Here is a 14,553-nt window from a genome sequence, read left to right as displayed (position 1 = left end):
CCAATGCAGGGAACACGGGTTCGAGCCCCGGTCTGGGAAGATCCCACATGCCGCGGAGCAACTAAGCCCGTGCGCCACAGCTACTGAGCCTGCGCGACTGGAGCCTGTGCTCTGCAACAGGAGAAGGCCGCGACAGTGAGAGGCCCGCGCACCGCGATGAAGAGTGGCCCCCGCTCGCCGCAACTAGAGAAAGCCCTCGCACAGAAACGAAGACCCAACACAGCCAAAAATAAATAAATAAATAAATTTATAAAGAGAAGGGACAAGATGAAGAAACGGAACTTTAAGCTTCTAGGGGTGGCAAATTGTAGAAAGGCAAATATATGGGAAGCTAAAAGTGGATAATGACAAGTTAGTGGACTCTCAGTGCCATCTCATCTCTGGTGATAAGATTGCTATTCTCTCCCTGGTATATAAAGGGGAAGGAGGACATCTTCACAAAGGGAATTTGTTATCTTGCTTTCAGGTACATAGTAGGAAGGTAGAGAGCTCGTCCTGTGCTCTTTTTCTCAATTGCTTTCACCTCAAAATAATCATTATGCCAGAGTGACATATTTTCAGGTGACATATTCTGATCTATAAGATCATGTAATCATCATCCCTCACTTGATCTGTAATGATAGCAATGTAACTGGTTTCCCAGGGTCTAATGTCTCCATCCACTTTCTGCATCATAACCAGTGTGGTGTATCTGAGCACATAATTATGACCATGTCACTCTGCTAATTAAAACACTTTTACCTACAGGATAAAGTCCAAACTCTGTGGCCTGGCATATAAAGTCCTCCATGATTTGGGTCCTACTTACTTCTCCCTTCTTATTCTATACCACAGTTCTACAATCAATCCCTTTCCAACTTCTTGAAATGTCTCTGAGAACATCATGTTACTTTGCTTCTCCTGCCTGGAAAGCCCTGACTCCTTGCCCACCACTGACCTGGTGAGTATTTGCTCATCTTTCAAGATGCAGCTTAAGTATTACCTTCTCTATGAAGTCTTTTCTGTCTGCTATCCAATTAAATAGTCTATTTCCTCTTTGGACTCCAATTCTATTCTGCACATATTTCAACTACAGCACTGTATACATCAGTGTATCTTCCCCACTAGACAGGTGTCCTTTAAGAGCAGGGAAAATATCTTACTTATATTTGTATCTTTACCACATAGCTCAGTGCCTGTTTTATAATATTTAATAAAGTTTCAATAAATAATTCAATGAGTAAGTTAATGAAAAGATGAATATATTTATTGAAACTAAGGATCGAAACTTGGGATCCAGAGCCTTCAGCAGACGGATGTGGAGACGCTTCTGGAAGTAACATCAGGATGGCTGCCCAAGGAGAACCCCAAGTTCAGTTCAAACATGTATTGATTGGTGATGGCGGTACTGGAAAAACTACATTTGAGGAATGTCATCTCACTGGTGAATTTGAGAAGTATATAGCTACCTTGGGTGTTGAGGACCATCCCATTGTGTTCCATACCAACAGAAGACCTATTAAGTTCAATGCATGGAATACAGCTGGTCAGGAGAAATTTGGTAGACTGAGAGATGGTTATTATATCCAACCTCAGTGCATCATCATAATGTTTGATGTAACACGAAGAGTTACAAGAAAAAACAAAGTTACAAGAATGTGCCTCATGGGCATAGAGATCTGGTATGAGTATGTGAAACCATCCCCATTGTGTTGTGTGACAACAAAATGGATGTTAAGGACAGAAAAGTTAAAGCAAAATCAATTGTCTTCCACCAAAAGAAGTATCCTCAGCACTATGACATTTCTGCCAAAAGTAATTACAACTTTGAAAAGCCCTTCTTCTGAAGCTGATCAAAGACCCTAACTTGGAGTTCATCGCCATGCCTGCTCTTGACCCACCAGAGGTGGTCACGGACCCAGCCTTGGCAGTGCAGTGTGAGCATGAGCTAGAGGTTTTGCAGACAACTGCTTTCTTGGATGAAGATGATGACCTGTGAGAAAATGAAGCTGAAGCCCAGCATCAGAAGTCTAGTTTACAGTCAACTGTCCTGTGATGTCAGTGGTGCAGCATGTTTGCCACTTTTTTATATAGCTAAGCAGAACGTGTGCTTAATCTTTGGGTTGCTGAAGGAGATGAATGGGCTTTGGAGTGAATGTGGCAGTTAAACAAAATGCCTTCATTTTTTCAGACCTGCATATTTAGCTGTTTTGGAACACAGCTGTTTCCTTCTTGAGTTTCACATATAAGACTGCTACAGTCACATTACAGTATTCAGTGGTGAAATCTTGTTTGTTACTGTCATTTCCATTCTTTTTCATTTAGAAGCAGAATCAAGTTGTATCTGAAATATCTAAAAACAAACAAACAAACAAACTTGGGATTCAGTAGAGGCTGTCATTACTTCACAAAGACAAATGAGATAACTGACCTAAAGACTAGATAGAGAAAAATCATGGAAGAGAAATTATCAAAGAAATAACATATGAAAAATTTTGTAGCTGAAAGAAAACACAAGACTTCAAACTGAAATAGACTGTTGCATGCCAAGTAAGATAAGGGAAAAAGAACTATACTCTAAAACATCATTGTAAAACCCCCAAACCTAAAAAGCCATCCTTTTAAAAATGTATAGTTAGTTGCCTACCCAGAATTCACAAATCCCTCTATTTTCCCAAGAGAAACCTGATATTCAAGTTTCTAGATTTCCATTTAGCTCGTATGATTTAGAGGACACTGGCCTCACCTCCAGCATTAGGAACAGACTCTTATTGGCATACGCCAATCAGAGTAAATCTCCTCCTGAGTGACAGACTCAGGAATGATCATTGAAGCAGCAGGAAAGATTTGTGAGGGGGATCTGAGAATGTTTCTTCTTATTATACTGGAAAGGTTTCTGGAAGTAACTCTCTGTCTCCACCAGTCATGAATGAGGAAGTAGGTACCCCTAAGTGAAGGTAGCTACCCTCCATTCATGAGGCAACCAGATCAACCAACTCTGAAATCCATCCTATCTTGGATTTTCAGTTATTATTTAGGCCAGTTTGAGTTGTGTTTTTTGTTCTATGAGGCTGAAAGCACTGAATAGATATATTCATAGCAATAGAAAAATCAGACTGGGAATTCCCTGGTGGTCCAGGCAGTCCAGTGGTTAAGGCTCTGTGCTTTCACTGATGAGGGCACAGTTTCAACCCCTGTTTGGGGAAATAAGATCCCACAAGCTGCATGGTGTGGTCAAATTAAAAAAAAAATCAGACTGACTTAGTAAATAATTAATAGATAGAAAAGGTAAGGACTAGGAGGTATTTAAAAGGCATAGGTTTCTTCTACCAATGATAAAAAACATGGATCATCAAACTCCAGGGAAATAAAAATTGCACAGAAAGACGTGGTTTAAATAGAAAAGAAATTTAAAATGGCATAATAAATAAATTTGAGCAACTGTTGAATTAGAAGGAAATATAATTAATTTAAACATTATTCTTTATATGGCATAGGAATTCGACTTTGGAACAAAAAGGAAAGAAGCAATATCATTGCTCACTACTTGGCTCTTTACATTATTTATAAAGCTATAAGAATATAAATACTATTTACTGATTTTAGTTTCTAGAATTAACTGAGACAAAGCATAGATATGAACTATGGTTTCAGAATAGAATGTAAATATTCTTAACTTTAGCAATAAATGAATAAGTAAATGACAGCTGGCAACAGCTGGGTTGTGGAAAGGGTTGGTAGTGATAGAGATATGAGGGGCAAGTATACTAGAGGAGCTAGTATCTTTATTTTACTAACTGGCAATCTAGGAGATGCAGCCTGTACATGATGAGTAAGAAAGAGAGGCGCAGTACCCAGCTTCCAAATTGGCAGCCAGTGATCCCTGACACTTGGTACTCATGCCCTTGTATGGTCCTTTCCTATATTTAGTATGACTGATATAAGTGTATGACCAGGAAGATCTTGCAGAAATGATGGTGTGTGATTCCAAAGCTAGTTCTTATGAGACACTGTAGTTTCCATGGGGCTTTCTCTCTTGGATCACTTGCTCCTGGTGTATGCCAGGTAATGAGGACACTGGTATAGTCTTGTGGATGTCTATGTGATGAGGATCTGAGGCTTCCTGCCCACTGCTAGTACCCACTTGCAATCCATGTGAATGAGCCGTTCTTGGAAGTGGATGCCTTTGGATGGCTACAGCCCTGGTTAGCATCTCATCAGCAACTTCATGAGAGAACCTATATCAGAACCACCTAGCTAATCCTCTCCTAAATTCTGATCCAAAGAAACTGTGTAAGATAAAAAATGTTTGTTGCTGTTTTAAACAGCTAAGTTTTAGAGTGATTATTTAAGCAACAATAGATAACTGACACAGATTTTAGTACTAGAAGTGAAGTGATGTTATAACAAAAACTGAAGTGTGGGAGTGGCTTGGGAACTGGGCAGTGGGTGGAAGCTGAAAAAAAAAAGTGTTAGTGAAAACCTAAAGTGCCTTGAAGAGACTTTTCGTAGAACCTGGATGGCCTTAGAGGAGGCTGCTGGTGAGAGGTTAAATAAAACTAAGAAAAATGTAACTGAATACCAGAGAAAGGGAATCCTTGTTATGTAGAGACAGAACGTAGCAATACCGCTGCCTGAAGTAACATGGAAAATAAAAAATGTACCTAATGAACTGGGGGATCTAGTGAAGATCTCCACACAGGTGGGTGGATGGTGCCACCTGGTTTCTTCTTGCAGCTTATATTGAAACACAAGAGGAAAGAGATAAGCTGGAGAAATAATTTTTATACAGTAAGAAGCCAGGACTTGATGAAGCCAGCTGTAAAAATTTTTCCAGTCTCTCCAGGTAGGAAACAACACTAAAATTAAGATATGGTTTTTAGTAGAATATAAAATCCTGGGCACTGTCAGGAAAAAGGTGAAGTCAAGGGTGTGGCTATAAAATCTTTTATTAATACCTCAAAAAGATCTAAGAACAATAGAGCTTTCTAAGAAGCTTAAGGGTGCTCTTTCTCAACAGTCTTAGCTGAAGATCAAGATGAAGGGGTTATCATAAAGAAACCCTATGTGTGCATTTCTGTTTAATGGAGTAAATCCCCCCAAAGAAAACTATACTGGAAGAAATATTGCTAGCTTGGATTGAAAGGGACAGAAACATATGAAAAGAAAGAAGCACTGGACCCACAAACTTACAGGCAGGAAGCAAGCAAACACAGGCAACTGTTCATAGAAAAGGTAGGGTGACTCAAAGGATGGCAACTGTAGCCCAAAAGGCAGAGATATGAGAACTATTCCAGGGAAGGAGTAAGACTGAGTCAAGACACTTTCCAATCAAGAGAATTCCAACTGGATTTCAGAATTGATATGGACAAGTGATCACTTTTACTCCACTTTTAAATGGAACTGTCTATAATGGTTTATCCTGTGTCTGTCCCACTACTGTATGTTGAACGTGTGGGGCAGATAACACGTCTCTTTAGTTTACAGGTGTTCAGGTTAACAGGATCTGTACAGTACCTATACTCAAGCAATCACACCTACACTTACACTAATTTAGATGGCAAGGTCCCAGACTTTCAGTAGAAGCTATGAAGGATAAGACTCGTGTGACATCTTGAGAAGAGGTAAGTGTATTTTTTGGGGGGTGGGGGCGGGTTAGATGTGAATCACGGAGGCCAGAGGGAAGAAGATGACCCCATTTCTGTTATCCTTGACCTTGTGTAGTCCCCTCATGCAAGCTCTATAATCCAGAGGCTATTACAGAAATGGTGGTGTGTGACTTTTGAGGCTAGGCCATAAAGCACATGGAAGCTTTCACCTGGCTCTTTCTTGGAACACTTGCTCTGGGGGCAGCCAATGTCTGGTAGTGAAGAACTTAAGTTGCCCTGTGGAGAAGTGCAGATGGCAAGGAACAAAGTCAACACCAACAGTCAGCACCAACTCAACATCCATGTGAGTGAGCCGTTGGGAAGCAAATTCTTCAGCCCCAGTCAAGTTCTCAGATGACTGCAGCTCCAGCTGATGACTTGACTAAAATCTCGTGAGCCAGGACCACACACACAGCTAATTTGCTTCCATATTCCTGACCCACAGAAACTGTGAGGTAATAAGCATTTATTGCTGTTGTAAGTCACTAACTTTTAGTGTAATTTGTTGTACAGCAATAAGCAACTTAGTCAAGAGATTTAAGTACTTTAATAAGAGCAACAAAAGTAACCAATAGAAAGACTAAATACAGTGGAATAATGGTATTGGGAGTAAAGAGTGGGACTAATGATGTGTGTGTAAATGAACAAAACCCTCATCTGTCACATTATTGACTGTTAATGTCTAAAATTAGTAAAGAAATAAGTGAGTAAAGTTATTGTTTAGAAATTTGAAAAATTTTAAAAACTAAAGATAGAAACGATTCAGGCCTCTCACCTTCTGAGATGGCCCTTACTCTGTGGAGTGTGTTTCTCTCTAAATAAAACCACTTCTTACCCTAAAAAAAAAAAAGAAAAAAAAAAAAGAAATGATTCGAAGTTGTTGTCTCTGGGGCAGAGAATTGAGTTTTTAGCCAAATTCATGTTATATTTTGATTTTTTTAAAAAGAATATTGTGGAATTTAAAATACATCAAAAATTAAATCTATCAATATAAATATATATGCTAACAAGTATGTCTATGTCAGATATTTTCACAGCTAATTTAAGAGATGCTTTAAACATTTAGCTTTGTTCTAAACATGAGAAAACTGAACAGGAATATGCCTCAGAATTCTTGTATTCAAATACAACAATATTGTTCTTTAATACTCTTGGGTAAAAATTTTAGAACTGCTGTGTCATACTTTCCACACTGTAAAAGTTTGAATATTTTACAGAAATACTTGTTTAACTAACTAGAAGTCTATCTTCATGTTGTAACTTCAGGAAGTGCAAATGTTTGTTACAAACTCACCTATTAAAATCAAATGACTCAGGGACTTCCCTGGTGGCACAGTGGTTAAGAATCCACCTGCCACATGAAAAATAAATAAGGACTCTGAAAAAGAATAAGAATAATGTCTGAGGACAAACTGTGCCAGTTATTAAGATATAAAGCTACAAGTAATTTTTTTAAACTTACATCTGCTTAGTTTTTTATTGAGTTACGTATAAAGGCCCAGTTAATCAACTCATTAAATTGGTCAAGGCAGGAAACTTGAACCATGTTAACAGGATTTAAAAAGCAGTTGGTCTTCTGAATAGGCAAAGCAGTCTTGAGGGAAAAAAACGGAGCTGGAGGAATCAGAGTACCTGACTTCAGACTATACTACAAAGCTACAGTAATCAAGACAATATGGTACTGGCACAAAAACAGAAATATAGATCAATGGAACAGGATAGAAAGCCCAAAGATAAACCCACGCACCTATGGTCAACTAATCTATGACAAAGGAGGCAAGGCTATACAATGGAGAAAAGACAGTCTCTTCAATAAGTGATGCTGGGAAAACTGGACAGCTACTTGTAAAAGAATGAAATTAGAACACTCCCTAACACCATACACAAAAATAAACTCAAAATGGATTAGAAAAAAAAAAATGGATTAGAGACCTAAATGTAAGACCAAGCACTATAAAACTCTTAGAGGAAAACATAGGAAGAACACCCTTTAACATAAATCACAGCAAGATCTTTTTTGACCCACCTCCTAAAGTAATGGAAATAAAAACAAAAAAACAAATGGGACCTAATGAAACTTAAAAGCTTTTGCACAGCAAAGGAAACCATAAACAAGATGAAAAGGCAGCCCTCAGAATGGGAGAAAATATTTGCAAATAAATCAGGGGATAAAGGATTAATCTCCAAAATATATAAACAGCTCGTTCAGCTCAATATTAAAAAAACAAACACCCCAATCCAAAAATGGTCAGAAGACCTAAATAGATATTTCTCCATAGAAGACATACAGATGGCCATGAAGCACATGAAAAGCTGCTCAACATCACTAATTATTAGAGAAATGCAAATCAAAACTACAATGAGGTTTCACCTCACACCTGTTAGAATGGGCATCATCAGAAAATCTACAAACAACAAATCCTGGAGAGGATGTGGAGAAAAGGGAACACTCTTGCACTGTTGGTGGGAATGTAAATTGAGACAGCCACTATGGAGAACAGTATGGAGGTTCCTTAAAAAACTAAAAATAGAGTTACCATATGACCCAGCAATCCCACTACTGGGCATATACCCAGAGAAAACCATAATTCAGAAAGACACATGCACCCCAATGTTCATTGCAGCACTATTTACAATAGCCAGGTCATGGAAGCAACCTAAATGCCCATCAACAGACGAATGGATAAAGAAGATGTGGTACATATATACAATGGAATATTACTCAGCCATAAAAAGGAACGAAATTGGGTCATTTGTAGAGACATGGATGCATCCAGAGACTGTCATACAGAATGAAGTAAGTCAGAAATAGAAAAACAAATATAGTATATTAACGCATATATGTGGAACCTATAAAACGGTACAGATGAACCGGTTTGCAGAGCAGAAATTGAGACACAGATGTAGAGAACAAATGTATGGACACTAAGTGGGGAAAGCAGCAAGGGGTGGTGGTGGTGGTGTGATGAACTGGGAGATTGGGATTGACATGTATACACTAATGTGTATAAAATGGATGACTAATAAAAATAAGACTGTACTGTTTAAAATGCTTCTATGACTTATCTCTGATTCCATGATAAACATCAAATTTCTCAGTCCATCATTCTTACCAGGCTCACTTAATACAAGCTCACCTTCACATTTCCCAGAGATATTTTTCTAATTGATTTGTTCAGAATTTTCTCAGTCTGTCTGTCTGTCTGTCTGTCTGTCTGTCTGTCTGTCTCTCTCTCTCTCTCTCTCTCTCACACACACACACACACACACACACACACACACAAAGAAAATGGAACATGGAGGAAATACTCATGGATTTGGCATCATTTCATCTGAGAAAGGGAAGTCTGAAGTAGTTGTTTTCAATTACGTGAAGAGTACTGGTGGAGAAAATAATGAAAACCAGCTGTGTTTCTTCTCAGCTAAGTCTGAAGCAAGGAGGAAATAGGTCAGAAGAGACTAGAGTGACAAACAATAAGATTTTTAAAGAGGTCCACGCTCTTCTATGAGAATTGCTTAGTGGTCTCTTCATTATCCTATTCGCATATCATCTTCACCAAGAACACAACAAATGACAGTTTCCTGACAGCTCTGGTTTCTATCTGACACAAGCGGTTGGATGGGATTATTGCAGGGCAGTGAAGGATTGGGAGATTTACAGGTTACTGTGGGGCAACAGGAATTGGTAGGCCTGCTCTCCTGACTGGGAAAGACTCAGCACTTATCCAGTCGCAATGGCCTCCAGATGGAAGGCACACTCAAGACAGAGAGTCACACGGTTAAGCTTAGGAAGCCGCTCTGGACGCTCTTCCAGTGGACTAGAGAGGATCTCCTGCAGGAATGTGGGTGAGTTGCCTCCATGACCTTTACTGGCTGGGTGGGGAAACTAAAGGGACACTCCCAACAGGAAGTAGGCAATAAAGAGAGCATAGAACCATCATAGAATTAACATGAAGGCAAAATAAATCAACGTTTTGCTATTTGGGATTATTTCACTTTTCCCTGTCAAAATATTGAAAAGGAGAAGACTTTTTTTACATTTAAACTCTTTGAAGGGTTATTTTTATTCTGCTGCTTCTTGGCTTGACTTTCTCTATGTTTCCAAGCCTATAGACCACATGGGTGTTTTGTCCCTTGCTTAGTGCTCCAGAAAAGACTCTCCATGGGCGAGGGGCTTCTGCAACCTCTTTGGGGGTAGTGAGGGCAAGATGGGCTCCCTTATGTTGGTGGAATAGTCCAGGGCTATATGACTAAATCGTGTGATTTAAGAGGTGAAAGTGCCTTAGGGAAAATAAACTTTTCTCAGTTGCTGGGGGCATAATTATTTTTCAACTTAATAAATTATAATCTTTATAGCAACAAAGGTTTCTGATGTACCTTAAAATAGAAATGTTTTCATAATAAAGCATATGATGGAAAGGAAAATTAAGGCCAAACGTCAACATGAAAGCAGAGGACTGTCAGGAAACAGAAAGACACAACATGAAGTCCTACATGATTAGCAAAAGTGAGCTAAAATTCAGTTCTATTTCTTGCAGCCAAAATAAGACAGCTGAAATGCAATGCCTCTTGAGGTCATTTACTGACTCGGATTGTGCAAGTGACCAAGAACAGATGGTTTTCTTGGAACTGGGTTTGATTGAAAGGGAGGAAAAACACAAGTTTCCCAAAGACAATCAAGGCTGTCTCTAATATTCTGTCCTTCTTGTCTCCTACCCCCAGGATCCAATCACAGAAATCTACTCTGGCTCCTACACTCCAACCTCTGCCCTGAACCACATCTAAGATGTATGGTAGCAGGAGATCTGGCCCAAGACAACATTATGAAATAGTTTGGGTTTGGGTTTGGGTTTTTTGTTATTATTTGTGCTTCTTTACTCAAACTCTTCCTTTCTCCCTTCTCCGTGTAGCCTTTCTTATTCTTCATTTTTTTTTTCCCAAAGCACAGTCCTAGGAGTGATTCCTTGGTCAATTGGTGTGGAATCATGTCCCAGGAGAATGGGAAAATTGCATGGTGTATCTTTCCTGACACTAACAATGGCTTTCAGCCAAGGAGCTTTGAAGGGAAAAATAAGTGGAAAAAAGAATGCTGAAGTCAGGAGACATGAGTTCCAGTCTTCCACCATTTTCTATTTACTAGCTGTGAACCATTTAGGCAAATCATTTCATTTGCCTGTGACTTATTTCTGAAAATGGCAATAATACATTAATTGCCTAGGGGAAGAATCATTGAGGATCTATTTCTGTAAGAGAGATAGTGAAAGAATAGCCTACAGCCAAGGAGAGTTGAGCAGGCTGGAAGGATAGTGACTGTATGTGTAAAATTTACCTGAGTTGTTTTTTACGCAAACTGACCAGTTCCCCAAGACCATGTTATGACGTAGGAGAGACTTCATTCTCCTATTTGTGGAATCATGATAATATCACAGTGTACCCTTGATCTGCATTAAATGCAATTTTTTATTTAAAATATATTTTTACTTTTGATTTTTTGTGTGTGAGTAATTTATTTTATGATGGACTGACGTTTTGGCCCTCAGGAATTCTTGTAAAGTGAAAAAAAGTCTGAGTTAATAAAATTGTGTTTAAATGTAATGAAATTTCTATAAGTACCAAATTTAGCATTTAATGAAGTTAACATGTATTTGTGAACATTCTGTTAAATATTTTTGCATTTTCGCTTTCTCAACATATTTTGAAGCCAATAATGTATTCTGTAGGTTTCAAACCTTCACAAGCTTAAAGTCTTTAAGCACTTTTGGCTCTAGCTCCCTTTGAGCAGAGCAGCCCTCCAGCTGCCTGGTCTCCTGGCAGCAATGAGTGGGATTTTAAATGCTATCCACCTCAGAGAAGTAGTATCTGCCCTGAGCTGCTCACCTAGGGGATTCTATACACTGTCAGAGGCACAAGTCTCCTTTTCACTAGCCTGACCTTAATGCTGTTGCTTGGAGCCTGACAAAGAAAGAGATGTAGAGTCCAACCAGATGTCATTTAATTTCTTTGAAAATTTTGTCCATAATAAGAAAGAGAAAATAAACAAATAAATAAAAAGCAAGATCCAACCAAGATGTGAAGGAAGTTGCTATAACCTTCAGGCTGGGCACCAATTGACTCAAATCAAATTTGAAAATTTAAGAGATAGTATAAATCAGGATAATGGAATCCTAGTCGAAAGCGATAAACCTGGAATCCTATGTCATAAAAGCCATAAACAGGAGCTCAGCATGTGCTAGTGGCCCAGTCATCTTGTTCCAGTTATCTATTGCAGTGTAACAAATTATCCTAAGATTTAGTGGCTTTAAAAGAAACTTGTTATATTTATATTCCACAGTTTTGTAGGTCAGGTGTTCAGATGGTTTCCCCGGGGATGGTTCGATTCAGAAGCACAATATCCGGGGCCCCAACTGGAATGACAAGGATGGTTGTCGACCGGGACAGCTGGAGCTGGCCAGACAGCTCTCTCTATCCACATATGGCATCTGCATGTGGCTAGTTTGGGCTTTCTTGTAGCATTGTGGACTCAAGTTTGTTAAACTTTTTACATAGCAGCTAGCTTCCTTCAGAATGAGCATTCTTTTTTTTTTTTTAATTTTTCTTGTGCTGAGAAATTTTCTTTTTGGTTGCACCAGTCTTAGTTGTAGCAGGGGGGCTCCTTAGTTGTGACATGTGAACTCTTCGTTACAGCATGCTTGTGGGATCTAGTTTCCTGACCAGGGATCGAACCCGGGCCCCCTGCATTGGGAGCATGGAGTCCTATCTACTGGACCACTGGGGAAGTCCCCAGACTGAACATTCTGAAGGAATGTTCAGAGGGGAGGAACAAGACTTCCTTTCCATTACATTCTGTTGGTTACAAGCAAGGCACAGATTCTGAGGGGAGGGACTACACAAGGCTGTGGATTCCAGCAGGCATGGTTCATGGAGGGAGCCATCTTTGAAGACTGCCCACCACACCCAGTTTCTTATCCTGACTGAAAGTCTATGGTTGGTAAATATCTCAGGTTCCGATGATGGCAACTCCAATTTACCTGGAATAGGAAAACTCTTGGGAAGGCTTAGAACTGAGTATACAGAGATAAAAAAATCAAATATTAAATAATAATTTGGGGCTAAATTTAGAAATCATTTATATATATGGACAATTTGTTATATGTGTGTATATGACAGAATAGCTTTGTGATTCCAATTTGAAAAGTGTAATTAAATAATTTATTTTGGGCTTGAGTTTTGGGGCAAAAGAGAGACAAGAACAACTTTGTAAACAATACTGCAATGTTTAAGGGAATTTGGAATTCACTACATTTAAAAAATTAACTTATTTAGATTTAGGAGAGTAGCTAGATAAAAGAGATTTTACTTTCTAGGTTAGGCATTCCAAGTGCTTTAAAAGAAATCAAGTATATTACACTTGCAAAAGTGATTTAAAATGTTTGTAAAAATGTAATTAAGTTGTAAATAGGGTTGCTTATTTAGGATATTTTGTTCAGTACAAACTGATTAAATGGTAATCAAAAGCTTCCTTAAAATGATTGTTAAATTCACTGTATTTATAGATAGAATAATGAAAATGAGCTTAAAGCTTACGTTCAACTAGACTTAAAGAGAACTAGGATTTTTACATTAATAAATTAAAACTTAATTTTTTAAAAATAGACACAGTCTTTGATGTGCAGAAAACCATCCATGCACAGGAGGCACACAAATTGATATTTTTGGTTCCATCCTATTCTTTCCCACCCTACTGAAAGCAGCATTCTCTGCCTTACTCTGTCAGAATTATTAACTCTAGTGCTAAATCCCTGTTAGTCTATTAAAAGTATCAACCTCTTATTTAACACTTGAGTAAGGAAGCAGCCTTAGAGGTGATCAGAAAATGTATCTGAGGGACAGCACATTCCCCCACAGATCCAGTTTGGGGTGCCTGAGCTTATAAGATTGGGCAAAGGGTTCTCTTTTAAAAAAATAATATAAACTCCAAATATAAAATAAGTGATGGAATTAAACATATTCAGATGAAAAAAATCATAATAAATTACAAATTTAAAAACTATTACAAAATCCAAAGAGATAACATAATTTTATCAACCAACTGCCTGATCCATTCTATAATATTGTTTTTCTACCTTTTTAAACTGTTTTGGCTACATACTTTGATTGCCTATTCATACAGTGGTTTTGTAATAGAAAAATAAATAGAATAGAAAAGGTTATACATTTTTTCCCTCTAGTATAAATGAACAGTTCTTCATTATTATTACAAAAGTTTCATTCAGCTTCACAATTTTTGTTGATAATGTGATGTGAATTTTTTAAACTTTTGTTAAACTTGAGTCATCCTCTAACAGTTTTCTTTTATAGGTGGGCTTTAAGATTTGGAGCACATTTCCATAGGCTAGCATCTGGATCCATACATTTTAAAGTTTTTCCTACTCTATCTATGACCTCCTAAGTTAGATCACAGATATGTTCATGTCTCAGTACAATTGCTAACCTTCACTTTTATGTACAAATGCTGAATGGTTGGCACAGCAGGTAGTAGGAGTTTTCTTAGAAGCCATGTTTATGCCATAATAGATAGCAGTAGCAAGATTATATTAGAATGAACCTTGAAATATAGCCCATTAAACCAAAATTAAATGTATTGCTAAATCAGCTTCCACTCAAGAAGACCTCAATAATGGTGCTGTCTCTCCAACACTACCATGTGACAGAGACATCCAAGTCATAAAAGAAAGTGGTCCTAACCAGTTGTGGAATAAATATTATTTTATATAGGATAAATATTATTTTATAAGGATAAATAAATATCCTACTTTTGAAATTTTACAAAAATGTATAACCACGTGATCATATAGCATATGTATAGTTGTGTTGAAATTTAAAAAAATAATTTAAGTTTGATTATATATGCAAAATATGCTAATCG

General features: G+C 38.0%; 1 pseudogene across 1 annotated transcript; it reads left to right on the top strand.

Moving 5' to 3' along the window:
* Positions 1 to 1,305: 1,305 nt before the first annotated feature.
* On the top strand, positions 1,306 to 1,978 carry LOC307188818 (GTP-binding nuclear protein Ran-like; annotated as a pseudogene). Its single transcript has one exon. The product of its transcript is annotated as a GTP-binding nuclear protein Ran-like (transcript).
* Positions 1,979 to 14,553: the final 12,575 nt, after the last annotated feature.

Source organism: Stenella coeruleoalba (assembly GCF_951394435.1).
Source record: "Stenella coeruleoalba genome assembly, chromosome: 7".
Lineage (NCBI taxonomy): Eukaryota > Metazoa > Chordata > Mammalia > Artiodactyla > Delphinidae > Stenella > Stenella coeruleoalba.
The sequence above is the reverse complement of the archived record's forward strand: the minus strand, read 5'-3'. Positions and strand labels throughout refer to the sequence as shown.